The sequence below is a fragment of the Bombyx mori genome, chromosome 4, assembly GCF_030269925.1.
Source record: "Bombyx mori chromosome 4, ASM3026992v2".
Taxonomy (NCBI): Eukaryota; Metazoa; Arthropoda; class Insecta; order Lepidoptera; family Bombycidae; genus Bombyx; species Bombyx mori.
The window spans coordinates 4383813-4409698 of NC_085110.1; the positions used below are offsets into that span (position 1 = coordinate 4383813).

Here is a 25886-nt window from a genome sequence, read left to right on the forward strand (position 1 = left end):
CATTGGTATTGCTGACGGTAATACTCACAACCAGGTTGGCCATTCCCGTATGCCTATTAAAGCAATGAGAATAAGTAAATAATTAGTCCAGAAATACGTTGGCAAGCTTTTGGGGTCGATGGATTATTTAGTTTTCCTATTATTTCAGATAGGATGAGATGATAGGTTATGACGATAATGATTTAATTTATTTATTTCTCTCTTAAAGATGTAGTACAAATACAAATACAAATAGAAATTAACCTTATAATTTATTTTGTAAGCCTTTGAAAGAGCTGAAGTCTGTACTAGGTTCAAAGACCTGTATTACTGATCTCCTCTCTCCCTCCCCCCTTCTTAAGATAGATTAGGTTAGGTTAAGTCGTGAATGCTTATTTGATGTGTGGGCGTAAAGTCTCATCAGAGCGCTATGACCTGTTCTTCTTCAAACGAGGCTTGTGGAGAGTATTAAGCGGTAGGCAGCGGCTTGGTTCTGCCCCTGGCATTGCTGAAGTCCATGAGCGACGGTAACCACTCACCATCAGATGGGTCGTATGCTCGATTGCCTACAAGGGCAATAAAAAAATAAAAAAATAAATAAACGGCTATCCTAACTTTTCTAATCGGATCGTTTGATTTCTTTGCCGTACCGATAAGCAGAATTTTTGTACTGTAAATACATAATATAAACATTTTCGAAAAATACCTAACGTACTCCAAACATTGTATTAGTTTAATAATAAATTATTATTTTTTCGCTGACTTAATTATGATTAAAAAAACGACGAGCATTATCATCTTAAAATGTATAAAATTTGAATCGCGTTTCGCAAGTAGGGGCTGGCTATCGTCCGAGAGAGACAATACCAATCAAAATAATGTTACATTCGAGTCAATATCCAGTCGTAAAACAATATTCTTTATCGTTTATTATTTATAATGGTCGCGTTCACATCCTAATTAAATGCTGAACATTGTTTTGGGTTTTTTTTTAAACGCAAACTTTCATGTTTGGATCGTGTTCGTCAACTGTGTCATTCAGCGTATTGTTATAATGTATTGGAAGTTGGAAATGAAAGAAAAACTGTTTTTATTATCTTCTCTTTCTTTGCTTCTTTCTCTCTGGAATAACCTACACAAGAAATAATAAATGTGGTTTTCGTAAAATTTTATTGTAATTTTCGCAATTAATAAGACTTTTTTAATTCTAAAGCTGGAACAGGTGGTTGCTGGAGCCCATAGACATCTACGACGTAAATGCTGCTATCCACCTTGAGTTATGATTTCTGAAGTGTCAGTATAGTTTTATCGGCTGGCCCACCCTTCAAACCGAAACGCATTACTGCTTCACGGCAGAAATAGGCAGGGTGGTGGTACTACCCGTGCGGACTCACAAGAGGTACTAACTACCACTAGTAGTAGTAAATCTACTACCGCACTCCTTAAAGTGATTGGCGATATTAGAGCAGGTATGGAGGACACAAAGGTTACGGTATTGGTTCTGATAGACTTCTCAAACGCTTTTAATAACGTCAATCACGACATCCTCTTATCCATTCTCTCCCATTTTAGGATTTCATCTGGAGCATTGGATTGGTTCTCGTCCTATCTTCGAGGTCGTCAGCAGTCGATACACATGGACGAGTCTTCTTCTAGTTGGTGTGATCTGCACTCTGGCGTTCCTCAAGGCGGCATTCTTTCTCCTCTACTATTTTCAATTTTTATTAATCTCATTACCGATAATCTTCAATGTGCGTACCATCTATATGCCGATGATTTGCAGCTTTATGCTCAGGCTGGAGTCGATAGTGTGTCTTCGGCAGTTGGTAAAATAAATAACGACCTGTCCTACATTAAATCCTGGTCTGACAGTTTCGGCATAAGCGTGAATCCCGCCAAATGTCAGGCTATTATTGTTGGAAGTCAACGCTTGTTGTATCGGTTGGATATGGCATATGTCCCATCGGTTATATATGATGGCTCAACCATCAACTGGTGTTCAGTTGTAAAGGACCTAGGCCTACTTATTGACTCCAGCCTGAGTTGGCGAGCCCAGGTCATTTCCGTGTGTCAGCGAGTTACACTTACACTCCGTATGCTTTACCGCCTGAAGAATTTCCTTCCGCCCGAGACCAAGACAATGCTCGTTCAAACTTTGGTCTTCCCCATGATCGACTATGGTGATGTGTGCTACTTTGACCTGAATGCAGATCTACTCAATAAACTCAACCGGCTTCTCAATAACTGCATTCGATTTATTTATAATCTTCGGAAATACGATCACGTATCTTCTTATCGCTCCCAACTCAAATGGCTCCCCATTCCTCAACGCCGTAGCTTGCGTGCTCTCAGTACTCTTTACTCTTTGTTGCACTCACCAAATCCACCTGCTTATTTAACTAATTCCTTTCAATACTTAGGGTCTGACCACAGCCGAAATCTTCGTTCATCTCACAATCTTCTTCTTCGCTGTCCTCCACATAGTTCTGACTTTTTACATTCTTCATTCACAATTCAGTCTATTCTTCTATGGAATGCGCTCCCACTCAAAATAAGGTCGGCCACTACACGTGAAGCGTTTAAGACGAAGGTTCGAGAACTGTTTCTCAGAGAGTTAGCAGTCATCTAATTGATAATATTTGTTTATATATGTTTTTATATGTATATATTTATATATATCTATATATTTATGTATATGTATTTATTTAAGTACTATGTATTATGTATGTTATATATACACATAATATATGTTTAAGTAATATCCCCTTCACACTACACCTACCAAGCTTCATCTCTGCACTCCCCTAAGGTAGACTGTTAGAGAATGCCTATGGCATTAAGTCCGCCTTTATACTTTCTAGTATAAGAAGTTATAAATAAAAAAAATAAAAAAAAAAATTATGAAGTTCTTGAAAGCGTCAAGACTCTTGGTCAAATAAGAAATTGTTAGCACCTGTTTTTTTTTAATCGTGTGGACGGGTAATTGATTTCATGGTCCACCTGGTGATAAGTTGTTATCGGAGGCCATAGAGATTAGCAACATAAATTACCACCTTCCTCTGGCCACCTTCTATAGCAACGGCCCCATCCTTTAAGCCCATTGCTTCCTATCACAACACGCCCCATCACTAGCGTCCTTGGCACTGGTAATTTCAACGGGCAAATGTGGACATTTACTATAGCAGTGTTGCTCCAATCCTTTTAAAATTAATTTTAATTAAATAGGAATTCCAGTACATTCTTAAACTAAGTCAAGGTAAACAGAATTGAGGGTGCACATTTCGCTCATAGTTCCGAAGTTGCTGCCTACACAACAAGCCTTATACTAAGCTCCTTAAATGAAAACTTAAATTTGAGCCCACTGAGTTTCTCGCCGGATCTTCTCAATGGGCCGCGATTCCGATCCGGTGGTAGATTCTTTTCTTTTTCTTTAATTCATTGATATGTTAATGTTTTTTTATTGCCCGAGCAGGCAGACGAGCATACGGCCCGCCTAATGGTGAGTGGTTACCGTCGCCCATGGACTTCAGCAATGCCAGGGGCAGAACCAAGTCGCTGCCTACGGATAGATTCTGCGAAGCACTGTGCTTGCTAGGGCTAGTGTCAGCAAATTCTTTTAGGTTGAGCCCGTGAGCTCACCTACCCGTCCGGGAGTAGCTGCAATAGCCTCTTAGACTACCAGCGCATATGTAGGGAAAAAAAAACTTGAATATTAATAATAACAGAACACCCTGTGAATTCGATTATCACTTGAATGAAACACGAATAACGTCAGATTTACTTTAAGACAGATAAAGCTGCCGCTATCGTCAATGGAGACGTAAAATTAGTAGGTACTCACTCGTATTTTTTTTTTTAATTTAGCTATTTGTATTAGGGTTACACGTTCTCCTCGATTTTGGTAGATCACTTAAATAAAATACACTTCCCAGTATATTGCGGTGTTTCAGATCATATTATAGTGTTTTTTGCATTTTTTGGGAAGGACGGATTGCTGGTGGCCCTAAGTTTTTTCCAGTTTCACTAGGACAGGTGGGCGAGCCAAGACGGATGGAATTTGCTAACAGCTGCCCGAGTGAGCTAAAAGAGACCTAAAAACTCAAAAGCAGCTGCTTCGTGAATGAATCTACCACCGGATCGGAATCGCGACCCGCTGGGAAGATCCGGCGAGAAACTCAGCGGAATAATGTATTTGTTAGGTTGCATATCGAACTCTTTGCCGAGTTAGACTAGTACGATTATCGGGGTCCCTAAGCCTACTCCTAGCGTTAGAGCTAATCTGATGGATCTGATGGATCCGTAAGGACGTGTCTAGGGCGACGACGGTGACTGGCTCCTGCGTGCAGTAAATGCTTAATGTCTGAAACATCACAAAACGCTATGGTGTTGTCATGTTTAATACGGACTATTAAATATTCTGATTTTTGTTGTCTGTTTGAGTACAATTAAGTTGAATCGGTAGTACAATGTCGCAGTTTTTACGCAACCAACTATAGAAATCCGGCTTCCGAATGAACTCCCCTCCACGGTGTTTTCTGAGGGCCATGACGTATCTTTCTTCAAGCGAGGAGCTTACTGGTTTACTGGTGGTAGGACCTCTTGTGAGTCCGCACGGGTAGGTACCACCACCCCGCCTATTTCTGTCGTGAAGCAGTAATGCGTTTCGGTTTGAAGGGTGGGACAGCCGTCGTAGCTGCACTGAGACCTTAGAACTTATATCTCAAGGTGGGTGTCGCATTTACGTTGTAGATGTCTATGGGCTCCAATAACTTTACTCAGGTACTTTACACCAGGTGGGCTGTGAGATCGTCCAGCTATCTAAGCAAAAAAAATTAGTACTCATTGGAGGGTGCTGCTTGACTGTGCTGGCATGGCTGACCTCCATGAGCCACGGTAACCACTCACAATAAGGTAAGCCGTATCCTCTACTACCTACAATGTCAATAAAAAGATGTAAATAAAATACCTTCCTTCGTTTCCTGCGTGTATCAAAGTCATAGTTGCCTAAAGGATAAGACGCTTTGTAAGTTCGTATCGACACGACTGTGTCAGTAAAATCAGCACTTAGTAGGACATATTGACGAATTATTTCCACTACCTATTGCGATAGAAATTAAACCCGCAATAGTTCTAATTAGCGTAATTATTAGTGGTAAGGCATCTTGTGTGTCGATTCAGGTCATTACGTTGTACTATAGGACTGAGGCTTTTAGGACTCATACCTATCTCAAAGTGGGTGGTGGTGTATACGTTGTTCGTGTGTATGGCTTCCCGTAAAAAGTAAAAAACAGGTGGTTTATCCGTCAATAACCTTATAAAATAAAGCAATAAAAAGGTACCTACAAAAATATTTATTCAGGATTGTAGTAAAAATAATTTAAATAATTAAAAGAATACGTCATCAACTTAATTTAAAATTCATTTATAAAAGTAAATAAGAAAAAGACGGCAACGAATTCTTTACACCCTGTATATAATTTGGGAGTGCAACAAGATTTGAGTAGACATCTATATTTATGAAAATCAATTGCCTTGACTGAATTGGCTAGTTTATTTTTAATTGTGCTGGCAATGGTCAGGGTATAGTTTGTATGAAAGAAAAAAAAAATACCGGGGTTCAGTGGTGAAATTAAATATGTAACAAAAAACTTTGTGGATAAATACGGAGCACCTGAGAAGACAAGTCCTTAGTTGATCGTCTGCGGAACCCGAACATGATTTGGGTATGTTTTTTTTTTAAAACTACTCAGTCAAGGAGAAGTCTGTTTAATTCATTATGTAAAATAACATGAAATTATGCATATCGCATCACACGCATCAGGTAGCACCGGTGTCTCGTGATGTCGATGATCACTTATTGATTTCAACTACCTTTTAAAAAAATGAGAACTTTATCACCGACGATCACTGATAAGACATAATTTCGGAGGAAAAAAAATAAAGAACTGACAATTTGTCTTCCATTAGATACCTATTATTAAAAGTCGTTTTTTTCGTAGGTACGCGTTAAATTAGCATACATCTGTTTTATTGGTTTTTCTCTAATGTTGTCATTACGTGTGATGATGAAACGTATGATATTTATGTATAAGATTTTTTTACTTCATAAAAACCATATACGGATGACCGAAATAATGCTTTTAAGTCGCTTCTAAGGTATATAGACAGCATATTCTTTCTTTTTTTCCTACCTAAGCTGGTGGTCTAGAGAGACCATATCAGCGTAACCTTAACTAGTAAGTGAGCTTACGAGGCTCAAACCTGACGACGTTGCTAACACGAACCCTAGCAAGAACCATACTTCGCAGAATCTACCACCGGATCGGAAGCGCGAGCCACTAAGAAGATCCGGCGAGAAACTCAGTGGGCTGTGTCTGTGGGTTAATTTACCCGCCAAGCCCTTCGTCGCAAGCGACGGGTTCGACGAGAACGATGACTGGTGCTTGAGGTACCTAAAAGCACCGTTAGAGGATCAGGAGGATCCGAAATGACGTGCTTTGGGCGACGTCGACTCTTTACCATTTGGTCCGCAGGATCGGCTATGTAGTTGAGCACATTCAATGCTTTAGCTAACCTTTTCTTTTTTTTTCGGGTTGGGGCCGAATCTTATACGCGCTTGGAGCACTCGAGATATGTGAGACTTGACGATCTACAAATGTTGGGAGCAGACCGCGGGCTCCAGGATATTTTTAAGGCTCTGCCGCACCAAACGACTCCATGCTTTAGCTAACCTTCATTGTATCCATAGATCGATGTGTCCATAGACAAAAGCATTCAGAGGTTTTTTATATTTCTTTTTTTTTTCCTACCTATGCTAATAGCCTTGAGAGGCTATTTCAGCTTCACCCTAACGTATGTAGGTCAGCTCACGGGGCTCATACCTGACCCTAGCAAGAGCCGTGCTTTGCAGAATCTACCACCGGATCGGAAGCGCGACCGACTGAGAAGATCTGGCTAGAAACTCAGTGGGCTGTGTCTGCGGGTTAATTTACCCGCCGAGCCCTTCGTCGCAAGCGACGGGTTCGACGAGAACGATGACTGGTGCTTGAGGTACCTAAAAGCACCGTTAGAGGATCAAGAGGATCCGAAATGACGTGTTTTGGGCGACGTCGACTGTTTACCATTTGGTCCGCAGGATCGGCTATGTCAGCACAGTCAATGGTTTAGCTAACCTTTTCTTTTTTTTTCGGGCTGGTGTCGAATCTTATACGCGCACGGAGCACTCCTGATATGTGGGACTTGACGATCTACAAATGTTGGAAGCAGACCGCGAGCCCAAGGATTTTTTTAGGGCCCTGCCGCACCAAACGACTCTATGCTTTAGCTAGCCTTCATTGTATTCACATATCGATGTATCCATAGGCAAAAGCATTTAAAGGTTTTTTATTTCTCTAGTGGCAGTAGTACCAATGAGGCTGGTGGTACCTACCTACACGGGCTCTCAATGTGACCTTATTACCTACCATGGAGCATTTATGACGACATACGATCAGGCGGATCGATTCATATCGTAATGCTTATGGACCCCGATAGATAACCATTCGACATTATTTTTGATGCCTTACAGGAAGACTAGCATGTGAACCACGCGTTGGACATTGTTCTCGATAGCTTATTCTGACTGTTACTGGTATTGTCTCTCTAGTGCCTACGGAAAAATCTTCGCAGTCATCATGTGAAGAGAGACATGTGGCAGAAAGTACTGTTTATACTTGGCTGTCAATATGTAGAAGGACTGTTGAAAACTGATAGTGTTTTAGGTAATTTAGTTCAAAGACGCTGAAAGCATAGAGCATCTATCTCTCAAATAGAACAAGTTGTTAGAAGGAGACGCTATACAAGTCGATCAAACAACACGGACGGTAGTAAGTAATTGTTAGAAGTGGAATATTTAAACACAATAGGGTTGAAAACTTTAAAGGCACGAATACAAAATGCCACTTCGTGCCTATTGTTACGGAAGTAATGAAACGAGTTAATGTCCGCAATTTTCCGATTCGTTGATTTACAAAGTGACCAATGCTGCAAAGACATTTTCTACCAAACGATGTGTGAGGTTTCCAGCTTCCTAATAACATGAGTTTTTGTTAGTAATACGAAAGATGAATACTTAGTGCATTTTAATCCTTTAGGGCCGTTCTTCGGTAAAAAGTGAGTTCCCTTGAACATAATGTAATCAATTATCCATGGACAATTTGTGATTATTAAGCCGGTAAAAGTGAGATAGGTATAACATTTGTAATTTGTTTGTCTTCTCTGTGGCAGTGGTTGGGTCCAGTTCTTAGTAAATACGAAATTAGCTTACAGTAATTGTGTAAGGCGTTATAAATATTTCACTTTTACCAGTACTTTTTTTAAATACAAAACTTTCTTTTTAATATGTTTTTTAAGGCAATATGATAATAAATTTCTATCATGTTTCTATTCTTGAAAAGACAAAATTGAAAATTTACATACTAAGACCACATTGAAAGCTATTATTTTGATTTATAATCTACTATTGATGATCCACTAATAATAATGTCGTTTTGGAATCGGATTCAATAGGAATTGGATTTGTTAACGTTGATCATAAGATTGATTATCATTTACAATACTTACCTACATACGCAAATATTTCATCAGATTAATTAAATTCATCAACTTCACTTAAGTAAAATGCTGTTACATCATTAATAATATGTTTTTAAAAAAAAAATATCAACTGCATACTTGTTCACTTTTTTATTTTTTTATTTAGGCAAAATAGTTTTACTTACATGGCGTTTGTATAACACGTCTTTAATCTTTTAAATAGATCAATATACGTTTTCGGTACGTATGTATTACAAAAGATTACGTTTCGCCGCTTCCCAAAACGAATCTTGCCAATTATATGTTTAAGACCTCGCTTCGAGAGCTCACTTACCTGTACCGTGAATAAGTATTAACGCGCTTAATCCTTACACAATGGTGTTAGGAGCAATTTTTACACAAGTATTTGTTTGCGAAGATGTTTACAGTTAATTCCCCCTTTTTATGTATTCCATGATGCGTGTAATTATCGACGGACAAAAGAAGATGCGCCCACTCAGCCGGTCGTTTGAGTTTGAACTTGACTCAGTGTAGCTAAAGATATTTCGTTTATTTATGTCTCAATTTGACAATAAAATACATACTTATGATATAGATTTTAATGTTGTTCGATTTCTTTAAACGTCTCGAGAAGCAATATTCTCATTTCTACGTAAGTCGATCGGTGCTATTTTCCTTACTTCTTAGTTGGTAGCCTAATGGGCTATTCCAGTTACGATCGGACGGGTAGGTGAGCTTACGGGCTCAAGCTGTGAGAATTTGCTAACATGAGCAGTTTTTCACAGAACCTACCACCGGATCGGAGAGAAGCTCACTGGGTTGTGTATATGGATCAGTTCGACGGCGATGGTGATCGGTGCTTGAAGAGGCTAAAAGCATCGAGAGTGGATTGGAGGATCCGACAAGACATGTTTCTGGAGACGGCGGCTTTACGTTGCCCCGTCCTCTGGTTCTGATATGAGTAGAATAAGAGCTCGGAGTCCAATTGTTTTGGTTTTCTTTTTTGGACAGTTGACATACGGTCATCTTGCCTCTGCCTACATACTTCCTACAATATATACTTACATATGTAGATATTAAACAGACAAAGAGCAAACAAACCGCCTGATGGTTTTCTAGAAGAGATCGCCCTTAACGATAAAGATCGCCAATTGTTATTTTTTGCATTTAATGTTTTACTTTTTTTTGTGTACATTAAAGCATTCTCCCTCTCTCTCTCTCTCAAACATGTTCATCACACAAATGTTTGCCCGATGTGGGAATCGAGCCCACGAACTTCGGCTCAACAGCCAGGGCCGCTAACTAATGCGCCACCGAGTCGCCGAGATAAATTTGTTATATTAATAATAACTAGTGGTCCCCCGGTAGTCGAAATTTGACTATAATTAATCGAAATTATAAGTTTGTACACTAATATGGTTCTATTGTCAAATACTATTATAATTATTTAATCACAGATATCTCAAATTCTCTATTTGACAACAGACTTTAAGCAATAAGAAAAGTTTGACAATAAATAAATAGTATGCATGCGTGTGTGTGTCAAATACACGGTACCTAGTGTATGTAATGTTTTTTTTATCGATTTAATGTATTTTTTATGCATAATTTAAAAAAATATTAATATTCTGCACTCTTTCTCCATATTCTATATTGTAAACGTAAAAAATTACGCATGTATCTTTTTCTAGAAATTTCCAATAAAAGTTCTGTATTCGAAATTCTGTAACATAGCTTTGTCCGCGCGACATTCACCCACCGAATGCAGTACAGCATTTTTGATTATTTAATTAAAAGCGAACCACGGCTGATGCCCGTTGATAATCGGGAATGACGCCTGACTGGTCGCAGCCGTTTTGTTAATAATATTAATCTCTTCATTCGAAGCAACCGGTTGAGTCATTTTCAAATTGAGTTATAGTTCACAGTTTTTTTTTTATAGCTTCGAACGAAGAATTCGTAAAAGAGTTTACGTTAGATGTCAAATGCCAATTTAAAAAATATGGTTTATCTATTGATTTTAACATATTAAATAATTTATATTACATTATGACTCAACAGAACGCACTATATGCGTATTTATAGTCGTTTTGTTAACTTCTTGAAGTTTAAGCTTTGTGTACCGTTGTAAGCTTAATAAAAAAAACAGTAGTTCACCTAATTATCATAACATTTTAGTTTTGTGAACATGTTTCTTAACGTTACGTAATTTAATGTATTATTTAACACCCCACAGTCTGCACATTCGACACATTTCTTAAGGACACCCGTAGAGAAGATCGTGTGGTCCAAGCGTTAAAAGAGTTTCATTGTTATTATTAATTTACAGGTGTTTTTTTTTCGTTTCTTCCCCCTACCTATTTGCTGAGAGTCTAAGAGGCGGACAGATTCTCGCTGATGGCTAGGTGAACTCAAGGGCTCAGGTTGAGAGAATTTGTTAACTCTGGCACTATCAAGAGCAGTGCTTCGCAGAATCAACTATATTGACTTTAAAAGATTTGCGAAATATTGTTACTGTGCCATATATATAAGTATATACACAAAGGACACTATATGCGTATATGTATGTTCACCTAAACGATCGGCGAAGAACGGGGAAGAGGTCGACCGAAGAAGATATGGATGGAGTGTGTGAATGACGATATGAGAGAGAGAGGAGTGAGTGTTGAGATGACGGCTGATATAAGAGAAAAAATTGCTGTGAGATAAAGTGTAGGCCCCACCTAGTCGGATAAGGTGGAGAAAAAGAAGAAGAAGAGGTATGTTCACCTAAAATTATCTTACGTAGTCAGTTTCCTGAATCTTCTAAACATTTTAAAATAAAATTTAGTTTTGATGTGGACGAAGCCGCGGGTGCAGCTAGTAGTGCTATAAAAAAGCTGAAGTAAGGAAAAACGAGCTGCCGATGTACTTCGAAGTCGTCGTGGCTTAAAAGATAAGACGTCTAGTGCATCCGTATCGAATGACGCGACTGTGCCGGTATTCAAATTCCGTAAAAATTAAACGTGTAGGGTAGGTACGCGAGCCTGCACTGGTAAGTACCACAACTATGGCTATTTCTGCCGTGAAGCAGTCAAGCGTTTCTGTAAAGCTGAGCCTTAGAACTTATCTTACAAGGTAAGTTTCGACAATTAGTTTTCCTATTTTTTGAAATGTGTTTGTCTTAATAAGGAAAATGTAATGCTGATTTTATTGAGGTTCCCTTTAATTGCTCACGAAAAAGATAAAAAAGCTTTAAAATTAACGAAACTGACTATTTAATACGATTAAAACGAACAAATAAGGCTGTAAAGTGAGTTTTTATCACAACGGAGACCCTGGAATGTAGAAATATATTTGCAGTTGCGTTTTAACGTAAATATTTGATTTTTATTATAGATAATTTACATTAATTAGCTTTTACACCATATTTAAAATTCATATAATTCGTATGGCAAGCCATTCATTTGTTAAAAAAATGAAAACTTTTTTTTTTTATTGCTTACATGGTTGGACGAGCTCACAGCCCACCTGGTGTTAAGTGGTTACTGGAGCCCATAGACATCTACAACGTAAATGTGCCACCCATATAGTTACAACGGCTGCCCCGCCCTTCAAACCGAAACGCATTACTGCTTCACGGCAGAAATAGGCAGGGGGCGGTGGTACCTACCCGCGCGGACTCACAGGAGGTCCTACCACCAGTAAAATCTTGTCATGTGTCAAAATGTCTTGTCAAAGTGGGCGGCAAATTCCACGTTGTCGCTTGTAAACTTCGCGAAGCAAATACAGCGATGAGAAAAAAAACTTTTAGAGGCAATTCACTTGTGCATTGCACCACCGGCTTAACCGTCAAGGTGTTGGGTCTTTTTCACATTGTCAACGAGATCGGATTGACAGCACCGGACGGGTTAGGAACTGATACAGGCACAGTGTTCGTCAATCAACTGGAGGGTCGATTGACTAGTTTTTGTGTCACATAAACTTGTGCATTGTTGCGAGAATTGACAAATACATTTTTGTTTTTTCATTTGTCGTTACTGTAATAATAATTATGTCAGGTATGTAATGGCGATTTAATGTTTTTAATTTTTTTTTATTGCTTATATGGGTGGACGAGCTCTCAACCCACTTGGTGTTAAGTGGTTACTGGGACTCATAGACATCTACAACGCATAGTTACAACGGCCGCCCCACCCTTCAAGCCGAAACGCATTACTGCTTCACGGCAGAAATAGGCAGAGCGGTAGTACTTACCCCCGTGCGGACTCACAAGAGGTCCTACCACCAGTAATTACGCAAATTATAATATAATTTTGCGGGTTTGATTTTTATTACGTGAAGATTTGTTAAGTACGTATTTCATTACAAAAATTGGTACCCGCCTGCGGGATTCGAACACCGTTGCATCGCTAGATACGAATGCACCGGACGTCTTATCCTTTAGGCCACGACGACTTCAAATTTTCAATTATCGGCCTTTAGTCGTTACTGTAATAATAATTATGTCAGGTATGTACTGGCGATAAAACTTCGTTTATCGGCCTTTACTTTAATAATATAAAAGTAGCAAATCGCGTTTAAGTTCTAAAGTATTTTTTATGGTACATACAAATCAAAGTCAACGTAATGACCAATATTTTCCCTTTTGATTATGTCCTATGATCCAAGACTAATTTAACTTCTTTCAAGGATCCTGAAACTAGTCGCTTCAAGCTGTAGCTGTATTCTGTGTTTATATAAGACGTTTGAAATACGTAGGGCATGTGATAAGATATAACTCTGATCAAATACAAGAAATACATAGGTTGAAATTCGCTGATAAAAACACAAAACGCACTCACTTTATTCTTTTATCTCAAATACTATATAATATATATATAAACTACTATACTATATAATATATATATACTATATAATATAAACTAATACTATGAAATCTATATATATAAAATAAAGTCGTGTTAGTTACACTATTTATAACTCAAGAACGGCTGAACTGATTTGGCTGAAAATTGGTGAGGAGGTAGCTTAGAACCAGGAGAAGGACATAGGATACTTTTTATCACGTTCCCATGGGACGTGACATAAAACTTGGTATAACAAAACGCAACTGATATGGAATAACAAAACGCAACTGACAGCTAAACGTAATAATATATTCTATGGTTAATTATAGTAGAATTTTGAAGTTGACCGATTGATGTGTTTGAAACAAACTGTGTGGTGGAACAAAGTTCGCCGGGTCCACTAGTACTATATAAATACAAGATAAATATACACAAAATACGAATACAGACTTCTTTATACACCTTTAAATTATCTATGTAAAAAGCATCTCTTAATTAATGTTTCTCCCATACATTGATAAATCTTTTCAATTAACAATATCATTTATAAAAAGTAAGTGTGCGTGCGAATGTGTTTTGTGTTTTATTTTACATTAACGAAACGCGACGTTTATCTCGGTATTAATCTCTTTAAATATATTTAATAGTTGGTCTTTAATAACTAACTATATTATTCGAAGTGTGTTAGAATAAGTGCGAAGGTTTTTTACTCAGCTATCGCGGTTTGTAGCTATGTATCACGGGATTAAGTTAAAGATATTTTTATTGTCGTATAATATTAGTGAATGGTCTGATATTGGTACTTCAAATTTTTTATGCTACAATTAGGGAAAGGGTATCTTTTATTAACCAGCTACTGGCGTTTTTTGTTATAAATGAAGGATTACTGGTGGCTCGGAGTCCTTCTCAGATTCACCAGTACAAGTGAGCGAGCAAAGCCTCAGCCAAGAGGTCGGGGGTTTGCTAACAGCCGACCTAGCGCCGTCCGTTATAAATATCAATTCAATACTTTTACTATCAACACTAATACTTAATTTTAATTAATTATAGCCCGTAATTATTTATTCCCTTCACTTCACACGCACCGTACTAAATATAAACAGAACAAAGTAAATATATTAAGCTTTTTTATTTATTTTAAAACACTTGAGTCTTAATGCCAATTAAAATATTATCATTAATACTCGTCGCGGGCCACTGTGGCAGTTTGTTTGCTTTACCGTTGCCACTTGAGAAATTAAAATATAGCATTACAAGTGGCTCGCTCTGCTGATGACAGCTACGATTAACATGGAAGTAAGACGTAAGAGTAATACATGAGGTATTAACGCTTAAATTATATACGATGAATCTAAGAGCTATTGTTGGATACACTAATATTAAAAAAAAAAACGATATATAATTTCACATAAAGTAGTAAATAATAACTTTATATTAAATTACATACGGACACCACAAATCCTCTAGTCTAAGTCCTTGTTGGAGTTCATGGAGAATAATTTCTCATACAAACGTATGAAACTATGACTTGCAAAAAATACCACATTACTTTATATGCGGAAAGTATCGAAAATATAAGGGATCTCTTTATCGTAATCGAAAATAAGTTATTTCGAAATCAGTTAACTTTTATCCGAGGCAATATCACACATATCCTGCAACCGTGCATTATTAATAATGGTTAAAATATCCGAAATAGCGGCATCGATGACCAAAAAAGATTTAGAGAAAATTGCACAATGAACTATTATAAGTTATGTGGATTTTCTTTAACTTCAACGCGTATTCGTCTTACAAACGACTCGCTTCAATAATTATCTTCCGTCCATGCGAATCGTAATATCAAACATTTGAATGTAAATCAACTGTAATATGCGGTTGATTTCACTTCTCGATCGCAAGTTATCGACCATCGCTGGGTCCGGACGAATTTTTCACGAAACTCTTTACCGAGACCGCTATTTCATTTGCACAACATTTTGACACACCGATTCTGATGATAAAGCTTTCACTCCCGACTTTATTTGGCGGTTTAAATATCTTGAATAACAGTCCGTTAAATTTTTTTGATGTGAAATATGACAAGTCGTTGTCTGCTCGATCCTCGTAATTTAAGTTAAAAAAAATGGCTTTAGTCCACATTTTTCCAATTCTGCGATAAGTATGGAAGCTAAAGAATTTGATATATTTAAGGCTTATAATGTTTGGCCGGACTTTCGAGAAGTGAGAGGTCTTTAGGTAAAAACATTTCAGACTAGTTTGAAAAAGCCATTAAAACTAATATTGAGAGTGCTTTCATTAGTCGGATCTTCCCCAAATTGGACTATGGTTCCTTTGGAATTGAGTTGTTAATTTGTATTTATTACCTGTATGCTTAAATCAAATATCGAATTTAAAAGTCAAAATCGAAGCATAAAATGTCATAAGCATTTAATTTAATGTATGGCTTAAAAACCCCATTGAATCATAATCATCATCATCAGCCCACGGACGTTTACTTCTGCACATAGTGGTCGGTATTGCGCTGCCCATATCTGTTTTTCGCGATCTTCAGCAGACTGTTGATGATAATCGAAAGGTATTCGTTGAAGGTCGTACTTTTGACTTTGGTGGCTTACAAAATATTAAGGACTGCATTTTCTTACACTTAAAAAAACCGTCATCTTACTCGATCCGGTGGACCGAATGGTAAATAGTCGACGTCGCCCTAAGCACCTCATACGGATTCTCCCGATCCATTAACAGTGCTTTTAGGTACCTCAAGCACCGGTCAACGTCCTTGCCGAACCCGTCGCTTGCGACGAAGGGCTCTACGAGTAAATTAACCCACAGACACAGCCCACTAAGTTTCTCGCCTTATCTTCTCAGTGGGTCGTGCTTCCGATCCAGTGGTAGATTCTGCGAAGCCTTGCTCTTACTAGGGCCAGTGTTAGCAACACTCCCGGGTTGAGCCCCGTGAGCTCATCTGCTAGCTGGGTGAATTTGGAATAACTCATCGAGGTTACTAGAATAGGCAGGAAAAAAAAACAAAAAAAAACCGATGAGAAAGTGAAATAAATGACCGTCAAAAAATAGCGGCTGTTTTAACACAATGCTTCGGCTCAGAATTAGGTACATTACTGACCCACTGTAGAACAAAATAGCGCAATAAACTCTGGCGCCAGCTCCTACAACTCTAAGCAGACGTACTCGAGAAAGTATTGTTCTCGATATACCTACTCATTCATAGGTTACCCCATTTTGGACCATTAACGGAATTAGTGTCTATTATGAAAGACTCATTCATGGAAATGGCCTTGGCTAACCGTCGTAGGAGGTAATGCTGAACTGTCGCACGTGGTCTATTCTAGCAGGCTATAGCTACATTGCAGTTATTTGGCATTAGAGTTCTCCCACGGGAAGATAAGGGAGGAACGGATAGGCCATTTTATAACCGATATACAACAAGAACGAAAGGAATTATTAATGAAGAGTTGACAGAATTATTTTTGGCATCAAAAATACGCAAATTTTCGCCCGCCCTATGAAAAGTGGTTATTGGATGTCTCAGCCGCTTCAACAATGTTAGATGTGCAGTAAAATTGCTGCTTATCATTTTAAGTCAACACTTTTTTGATAACAATTTCAATTGAATATGCAATTTCGAAAAGGGCACATGTCGCATATTTTGTTAAATACATTTTTTCATATACATGTAGTTTTGAGGCTTACCTACACCCATTTTATAATAATTCCAGTAGTTTTCAATTGCTAATTAACACCAAAATATATATTCAAAAGTTAATATTTTCAATTTTATACTGCTTTAGAAAATAATCAGTTTTTTTCATTTCCTGAACATTTAACATTTTCAGAGATGTGCCCTTTTCGAAATTACATAATAATATTCAATTGTGGTTGAAGTAAGTGAAATTAAAGATAGATTGCTAATTTATGCACATTAACAGCAGGGACTCCGTGGCGCAACGGTAGCGCGTCTGACTCCAGATCAGAAGGTTGCGTGTTCAAATCACGTCGGGGTCAAACTTTTTGCTAAATTTGAAAATTATTTTCGAGGCTTAATTCTATTACCCGATGTATTAATATGCACTTTTCTATTCATTTTCAATAATTATCTTATTTTTACATAATTAATTTTCATAGCATTATTCGCTGTTTCCGCAATGCAAATTTATTATATATCAAGAATTCAAAGTACATTTTATATGTCACTAGAAGCTTTTTACCCTCTTCAAAATCGGCGGATTGCATTGAAGAATTATTTCACCATCATCAGCCCACACTAGTCTATGGATAATCTCTCGATTTGTACCTCTGAGCCGATTTTCATCTCTTGTCATCCACTTTCGGTGTAAAAGAGCATGCTTCTAAATTGAATTGATCAAATTTTGTAAGATGTTGAGGATTAAAACATTGGGTAATACTTGACACAAAAAAGGTATTACTTAAACATTATCTTTGTTTCTTTTATTTATTTATTGGTTAAAAGGCACGTGTTTTCTTTATAAAATGAATTATTAATAATTAATTGTTGAGATTAAATCGTTTCAGAATATATTTTGACATCCAATTTAGTGATATAAAATATAACAGTTGTCGATATGCCGTCAAATGTTTAACTCAAAACAGATAACTCAGGGTCCGAATTTTAACGCAAACCTTTTTCATTCCTCATAATTTTCCACAGTAACCTTAAAGTTAAATTTATTATCATACAGTAACAATGGCCGCCACCGTGAAAGCGCGAAATCGCAAAAATATGCCGAACATCATTTATTTACGTGTCAGGAGATGAATAAAACGAAAATAAATATTATAATGTAACCGACGCCCTTTAGAGGGTACGCCTTAGAATACCCTTCGGCCTGTTTCGAGCCGGCGCTAGCTTCGTACAAAAGCAACAAAAGGGAATATGATAAAAAAAGCTACTAATTTACCTTTGGCTCAAGTATAGAGATAGAAGCGTTTTGAGTGTAGATTTTCCGTACCACTTTATTTGTTTGTAAATCTTCACTAACAACCCTAGATTGGGGGAATAGGGACTAGGGGTAGAGTAGGGACAGATCTGGGCTGTTACAATGCCTTTGTGAGATTTAAATTTGTTGAATTGAAAAGGACTTTTATTTAGTGTTTATGGATATTAAATAATCTAATTTAGTCATCAGAGGTTTCTAACTGATTAAAGATATTGAAAAGCTAATTACCGAAAGGTAAGTACCTACCTAACAACTAAACCCCTATCGAAAAACTCTATTGTCGCCATACGTGACTCGATTCACCTCAAAAACCTAGCTAGTTTTTTTAGTTTTTGTGTGTATTTTTCAATCAACTATGTATAATAATGCATCATATAAGAACATTTTAACCTCCGGAACTGTTTTAATCTCAATTTTATTGATATTAATTACTCTAAGAAAACCGCTGAAAATTTGTGTACTCGAGTTCTATCAAACTCCTCCTCAAGTCTCGCTTCTCATTTCTGAGGGTCGTGGCCTCTCGTTTCACGATATTGTGCCATTTCGTCCCGTCGTCGACTATCTCCTTATTCTGACCATTGTCATAATAATATACTGAATTGGAGATAAATTGATGAGTAAACAGTTGTTGTGCATGTATCTAAATAGATTTTACAATGTGTGAAGGATACAACCGACGAATTCGCTGGTAGCTTAAGCTTAAGCAGTGCTTCGTAGAATCTACCACCGGATCGGAATCGCGACCCGCTGAGAAGATCTGACGAGAAACTCAGTGAGCTGTGTCTAAGGGTTAGTTTGCGTGTCGAACTCGGCGTGGTAATTGATAAGTTCACCGTCCTGGTGACCGGTGCTGGAAGGGCCTAAAACATCAACAATATTGATCAATTTATGCCACATTACACAAGTCGGTAGTTTTAGACCGCAGATCTGGTGGTAGGGTTCTGTGTAGAAGCCCGCCCGGGTTGGTACCACTGTCCTGTCTATTTCTGCCGCAAAACAGTAATACTGTGTTCCGGTCTGAAGGACAGGATAGCCGGTGTAACATACATAAGGTTGCCCATCCAGGCCAGGATAGGCAGCGCATCTGAGTCACTGATGTAGTTTGGATGTCTATGGGCGACGGTTATCATTTCCCATCAGATGAGCCGTAAGCTCGTCTGCCTATCGAAAGCAATAAAAAATAAAATAAAAATTCACAGCCTATTTGGCTACTGGGGCCATTAGGCGGGACTATATGAATACGACATTAGATACATTGGGTCATAGCTACATTAGATACATTATGTATTCATTATTCATGTATTCATAGTAGAAGTTCGCACGGTTGATTCGCGACAGACTTAGACGATGGGTCGGTAATGATTCGTGTACGTTGCAATTTGAGTGCAGTTAGTGCTGGCTGGCTTGTGTGATCTTAAGCCTGAAACCTTAATCACTGGATAAGAGATTTACAGGATGGTTTTAGAAATACGTATTACGGAAAGTAATAGCTTAAGCACGCCGGGGTCAAATACCCCAATTTTCTCGAAAGACTATTAAATCTTATGACTTGGACTCCATAACAAATAAGACTACAGCTCCTTTGAGAAAATCTCCGATGTGCCGGGTGCATGTTTTTTTCACGGCCTCGCGTGGGAGGTGAGACATAATTGTCGAAATTCCTAATTTTTGACATGAATGGACAGGATATTGCTGTTATGATGTACCGAAACTGACTGACAGAGTAATGACTTGTAATGAGATGTTTCAATGTAATAGCACTCGATTTTAAAGGTTTTTTTTTTTAATGTACATATAAAATTAAATGGTGTTTGTTGTGTTTTTCGCGAGAATCCGTGCATTAAGTTGTTTTAGTTTAATTTTTCCTGATTTTTTAACTATATTTAAAATGTATTTTACATTCGTTTTACTTTCATGTTGTAGATAAAGTATTGTGAATATTGTTTATCTTTTTATTGTTATAATAAAACTTTAACAGACGTTAACAGACCACCCATTTATTGTACAAACAAGGGAATCCAAATAGTTAGAAATTATTAACGGCTTTGACGAATTTCCCTAAACTAGAGGTCCCGCAATAGTCGAAATTCGACTATAATTAATTGGAATTGTAAGTTTGTACACTATTATGATTGTATTTTATACTTCTTTAATCACAAATTTCGCCAAGACTACACTATAAAAAAAATTAACAAAGACAAATAATATGTAATCTATTCTCAATTTGACAACAGACGTCAAGAACAAAAGTTTGACAATAAATAGTATGTAAGCGTGTGTGCGTCAAATACATGGTATGTAGTGTGTGTAATGTTTTCTTTATTGATTTAATGTATCTTTCATGCATTATTTTAAAAAAATATTAGCATTGTTTACTTCTTCCAATGACTTCTTCTCTATATTCTCTATAAGTGTGTAAAATTTCATACTCCTCCGTCTGCGTAATTTTCGTAAAAAGGGATACAAAGTTTTTGCTTCACGTATTAATATATAGATATTTACATACACTATCTTCAACAAATTTTCCACTACCTATACCTACCGCCTTGAATATAACAATGACAATCGAAGCAATAAAATGTTTACATAACACAATTCACTTTAATTGTCTATTCATCTACTGGCAGCGTGAAAGTGGATCTGGGCTGGCGCGTCTGTAATGATATCTCTACACGTTGATGTTTTAATAAATTCATTCTTGCGATGCGTCTCTGTCTTTTGACCGCAGTCAGAACGAGACGTGGATATCAAGAATAGTTTCCCGGCGGAATTCCTACGAGCCCGCGGCCCTATTCGAAACGCTCATCTAATTTCCATCTGAGAAATTGTGGTCTTGTAGTGATGGGCTTAGCCTTTGTTGTTATTGAATGAAATCTTAAAGCGATTCATGTTTATTTATTTATTTCTTAAGTTGCACCAACAAAGTGATCATCGATACAAAACATTGAACAATTAACGAAAGTTCATGGCAGATGTCACCTCAATTATAGGTACAATCGACAGTGCATTAACAAGAAAAAAAAAGTTTAAGGAATGTTTAAGGAAGGTAATGTTTTTATTTCGGATTGCTTTCAATATGCGTTTATGTTTACAAAATGTACTTTTATATGTGTAATTGTATTCTAGATTTTTAGCAATTTGATAAATAAAAAAAAGTGTAATTGCTGTATCAAGTGTTTTAAAACCTCTCGTGATAACTTATAAAGTTCTTGCGACCCATAATGATGAAGCAAATGATTATTGTGATATAAGTAAATTAGAGCTACGGTTCAATCAAATAAATTCTTATTTACACGATTAAGACTTTAATTATTGTATTTATATGTAATGCTCCAACAAAAAGAGCATCATAGAAGTATAATAAATTTTGCTTTCCAGATATTAGGTACATTAAATCGAATTATTCTAGAAATTGTCATTTCTTATAAAAAATATATATATTGTTTACGTATATCGAATATATCGAGAGGCGAAAGGCGATTGCATGCAGCAGAGATGCGAATGTTGCGATGGATGTGTGGAGTAACGAGAATGGATAGAATACGAAATGAATATGTTAGAGGAAGTCTGAAAGTGGCACCTGTGACAGAGAAGCCGAGGAATGCGCGTTTGGGATGGTATGGACATGTGATGAGACGAAATGAAAATGAGGTTGGTACGAGAGTGTTAACTATGAATGTGGAAGGATATAGATGAAGAGGTAGACCTAAGAAGAAATGGATAGATTGTGTGAAAGACGATATGGGTAAGAGGGGAGTGAGCGAAGAAATGGTATATAATAGAAGAGTATGGAAGGAGAAAACATGTTGCGCCGACCCCAGGTGACTGGGAGAAGGGCAGGATAATGATGAATGATGATGATGTATATCGAATATCTATGTTAGGACTATATTTATTTTCAATCCAAATGTTGCTTTCATTTCGATTTTCTATCGAAATCAAGCAATAATACTATTGTAGTCTCGAAACTTCCCTAAGAAAGCCTAAAGGCCATCAGCCATCAATAACCTCAACAAAATAATAGTAAATACCATAATTTACACCGAAAAGTGGCGATTTTGTCGCTTAATTTGTTAAAATTGTGTTATTTTTTGTTCGGGTCCCGATCTCGACAACGCCAAAATGAGTAGGCAATTATCACGCTCTCCGTGTGTTCCAAAGATTAATTGTAAAATTTGAGTCGTGTTCTTTTTTTCTTTTTTTTAATTTAAATAAAGGAACGTCTCTATTAATATTGGTATTCCAATACCTACCTGATGCGTGAGGCCGTGATCTAAGTTGTTAACATTATTGTTTTTTTTTTTTTTGTCTACAAATAGTCTTATTCTCAAATAATATCGGAGTTTCGGGTTTATCTCGATTAATTGCTTTTAAATTTGTTCGTCGGGAATTTTTATGAAGATTGAATTGAATGGTGCGGTCATTGACTAATCAAGGTGTTGGAGCGGGTGCGATGAAGGGAAACGGACCACCCTTTAGAGTTGAGGGCTATTAGTGTTTGGTTAAACAATTGCGTGGAGGTATTAAGATGTGGCGGTATTGGCAAAGGTTGGCCGGAAAGATACGAATGAGGAGAGCTGTTGTCGAGGCTCATTGCTGTAAATTGGGAAAGGTTAATATCGAGCAGTAGATTAAAAGCTATGGTGATGATGATAAAGAAAAGATTTTTGACCGAGGGTCCAAAAGATGTTGTTCGGAACTTTACTTGAGTCAGATTTTCTTAAAATCGTCGATAGCGCGATTTAGATATTTTTTTGTTGTGGCAGGTAAGACATCGCTTCTGTTAGAATGCTAAATTGCAAATACATATAAGTGGTTTTTTAACGATCGAAGATCATAATTACTGCTAGCACAAGATTGGTGATAAGATACTGGTGGTAGGACCTCTTGTGAGTCCGCGCGGGTAGGTACCACCGCCATGCCTATTTCTGCCGTGAAGCAGTAATGCGTTTCGGTTTGAAGAGTGGAACAGCCGTTGTAACTATACTGAGATCTTAGAACTTATATCTCGAGGTGGGTGGCGCATTTACGTTGTAGATGTCTATGGGCTTCAGTAACCACATAACACCAGGTGGGCTGTGAGCTCGTCCACCCATCTAAGAAATAAATAAAAAATAGTTTTATTTGTAATATTTTAACAGGTCTTTACCTATGAAGTTGCCATTTTACAATACTGACCATTTTAAAGGCAATAAATTCTAAATTCAAATGAATTTAATTTAAAAAATTTAGAATTCAATGTTCGAATTCAGTCATTGTTTTATTGATTACTGTTTTGTTTTCGTTACTTTTGTATCCTTTTCATCAATATCGAGACGATAATAACGGAATATGGGTTTCGTCGCGGTACCAAGGTCGCAGAAAAGGCTTACTACATTAATCCTATATCTTCTATAACCTCTAAGGAGTGGACTCCGTAATTAGTTTGCACGCTTCCGACCTGGAAATTTTGATCTAAAAATGCCCGAAAAGTAAAATCAACAACGACCAATTAAAAGCGGATAGTAGACGCTGACGTTACCCAATCTACCCATGAGTTAGTGGCAGTTTTCAACGTTAACATCAAAACAATATTGGTCCATTTACGTCAAATTCGTAAGGTAAATAAGATTGTTAGGTAAGTGCCGCATGAACTAAACCTTGTGTTGCGTAATTTGATTTGTGATTTTGAACCGCATTATTATTTGTGACGAAATTTTTTTTTTTGACAGTCCTAAGTGGTCTGGTTACACCCTTGTTCAGGACTTAAGCAATGTCTCAAAAGAAAATACCCCAAAAAATCACGGTCACTATTTAGTAATTTAGTGACGGTTTATAATTCATAACAGTTTCTTACCAAATGGCATCAGCATTACTATGGATGTGTACTGCGAGGAACTTTACACAGTGATGGAGAAGCTCGCGTATCTCCGGTCAGCCTTGGCTAATCATTCGTAGCTAGTAACTTCCGTAATCTATACTATAATATAATAATAATAATAATAATAATAATAATATTAATTTTTCCTCTTTATAATTATAATAACATTATAAAGAGGAAAAATTTGTTTGTTTGTTTGTATTGAATAGGCTCCGAAACTGCTGAACCAATTTGAAAAATTCTTTCACTGTTTGGAAGCTACACTATTCCCGAATGACATAGGCTATAATCTTTTTTGAAAAAAATTAGGGATCCCTACCAAAACTTCAATAATGTAACCCAAGGTGTAAAAAAATTACCTATAATATTCTTTACATCGCGTGCCCTGCGAAAACTATTGATGATAGAATAAAATAATGTACTACGACTTTGTAGAAAACATTATTATTTATAAAATGTGTCGCGACAGCATATGTCTGACTATTATAGTTATGCCGCAATAAGGGTTCTTTTATTTATAAAAAATAAAACAACGTAAAATTTTAATATCGTTGAAATTTTTGTTAAGGAACCGAGCGGAGCCGGAGCGGGCTGATAGTTTCTATATAATAAAGATACAGACCTCAACGCCCAAGGTAGGAGTAGGTATGCACGTGGTGATATTTATGGAGTCTGATAATCTTGTGTGGGTTATTTAAAACAAATATATATTTTCTTCAAATGCTTCAAATGTTTATTGTTCGCTGGCGGCTGTCTTCATAATGCGTGCATAAAGAATAAAATAAAGACGTATTTATTAAAATAATTTTAAAGAGCGTTCGAAATTCAGAATATTTGTGATAGAATATTTTACAGAAATCTTTGTTTCGTAGGTACGTGTTTAGACTGGTATCCTTTTGTTCGTTGCTCGAGAATTGTAAAACACCCACCGAGGTAACCGAATCTATTAAAATTTTTATAGCACTACCTTACATTTCAGTAACAAAACAACTTTAGAAGAGCTAACAGATTCAGGCTTTCAACGTCCGATTCATTTCATGGTCTCAAAAATATTAAAGCATAATTTCCTACAATTACACAAAATATATTGAGGGGTGAAAGAAAGGCTATAAAATATAAAAATATTGAAAAAAAACTGGACTGATTTCAACGGGTAGGTACCACCACCCTTGGCGGCCCGACGGGCTGCCGTACCGAGACGGCCGACGTTTCAGAGCCTTCGATTCGCCTCGAAGGCTCCGTCGGCTGGGCGTCCTTGGGGTGAGCCGCGCCGTCTGGTTGTAGTGTTGACCGCGGTAGCCCCCCTACCTCATCCGGGTTCTGACCTCGGAGGGGATCGGACGTCGGGTGTAAGAGTGCAGGGGAGTCGTTTAGTGGGTGGGTCCTAAAATCCTTGGGCCCGCGGTCTGCTCACAACACTATGCAGATCGTTGAGTCTCACATACCCCGCGCGCCCCTTTTGCGCGGGGACCTCGTAGGAGGCTCGGGCCTCTATACGAAAAAAAAAAAAAAAAAAGGTACCCCCACCCTGCCTATTTCTGCCGTAAAGTATTAATGCGTTTCAGTTTGAAGGGTGGGGTAGCCGTTGTAACTATACTGAGACCTTAGAACTTATATCTCAAGATGGGTGGCGCATTTACCTTGTAGATGTGTATGAGCTCCAGTAAC

The 25886-nt window shown here is 37.4% G+C and overlaps 1 long non-coding RNA gene and 1 other non-coding gene across 2 annotated transcripts in view; both read left to right on the forward strand.

Moving 5' to 3' along the window:
• The window catches only part of LOC134198741 (uncharacterized), a 434518-nt gene that overhangs the window by 323152 nt on the left and 85480 nt on the right, over positions 1-25886 (forward strand). The window lies entirely within an intron of this gene.
• Positions 17334-17405, forward strand: TRNAW-CCA (transfer RNA tryptophan (anticodon CCA)). Its single transcript has one exon. It is a non-coding gene; the product is annotated as a tRNA-Trp (tRNA).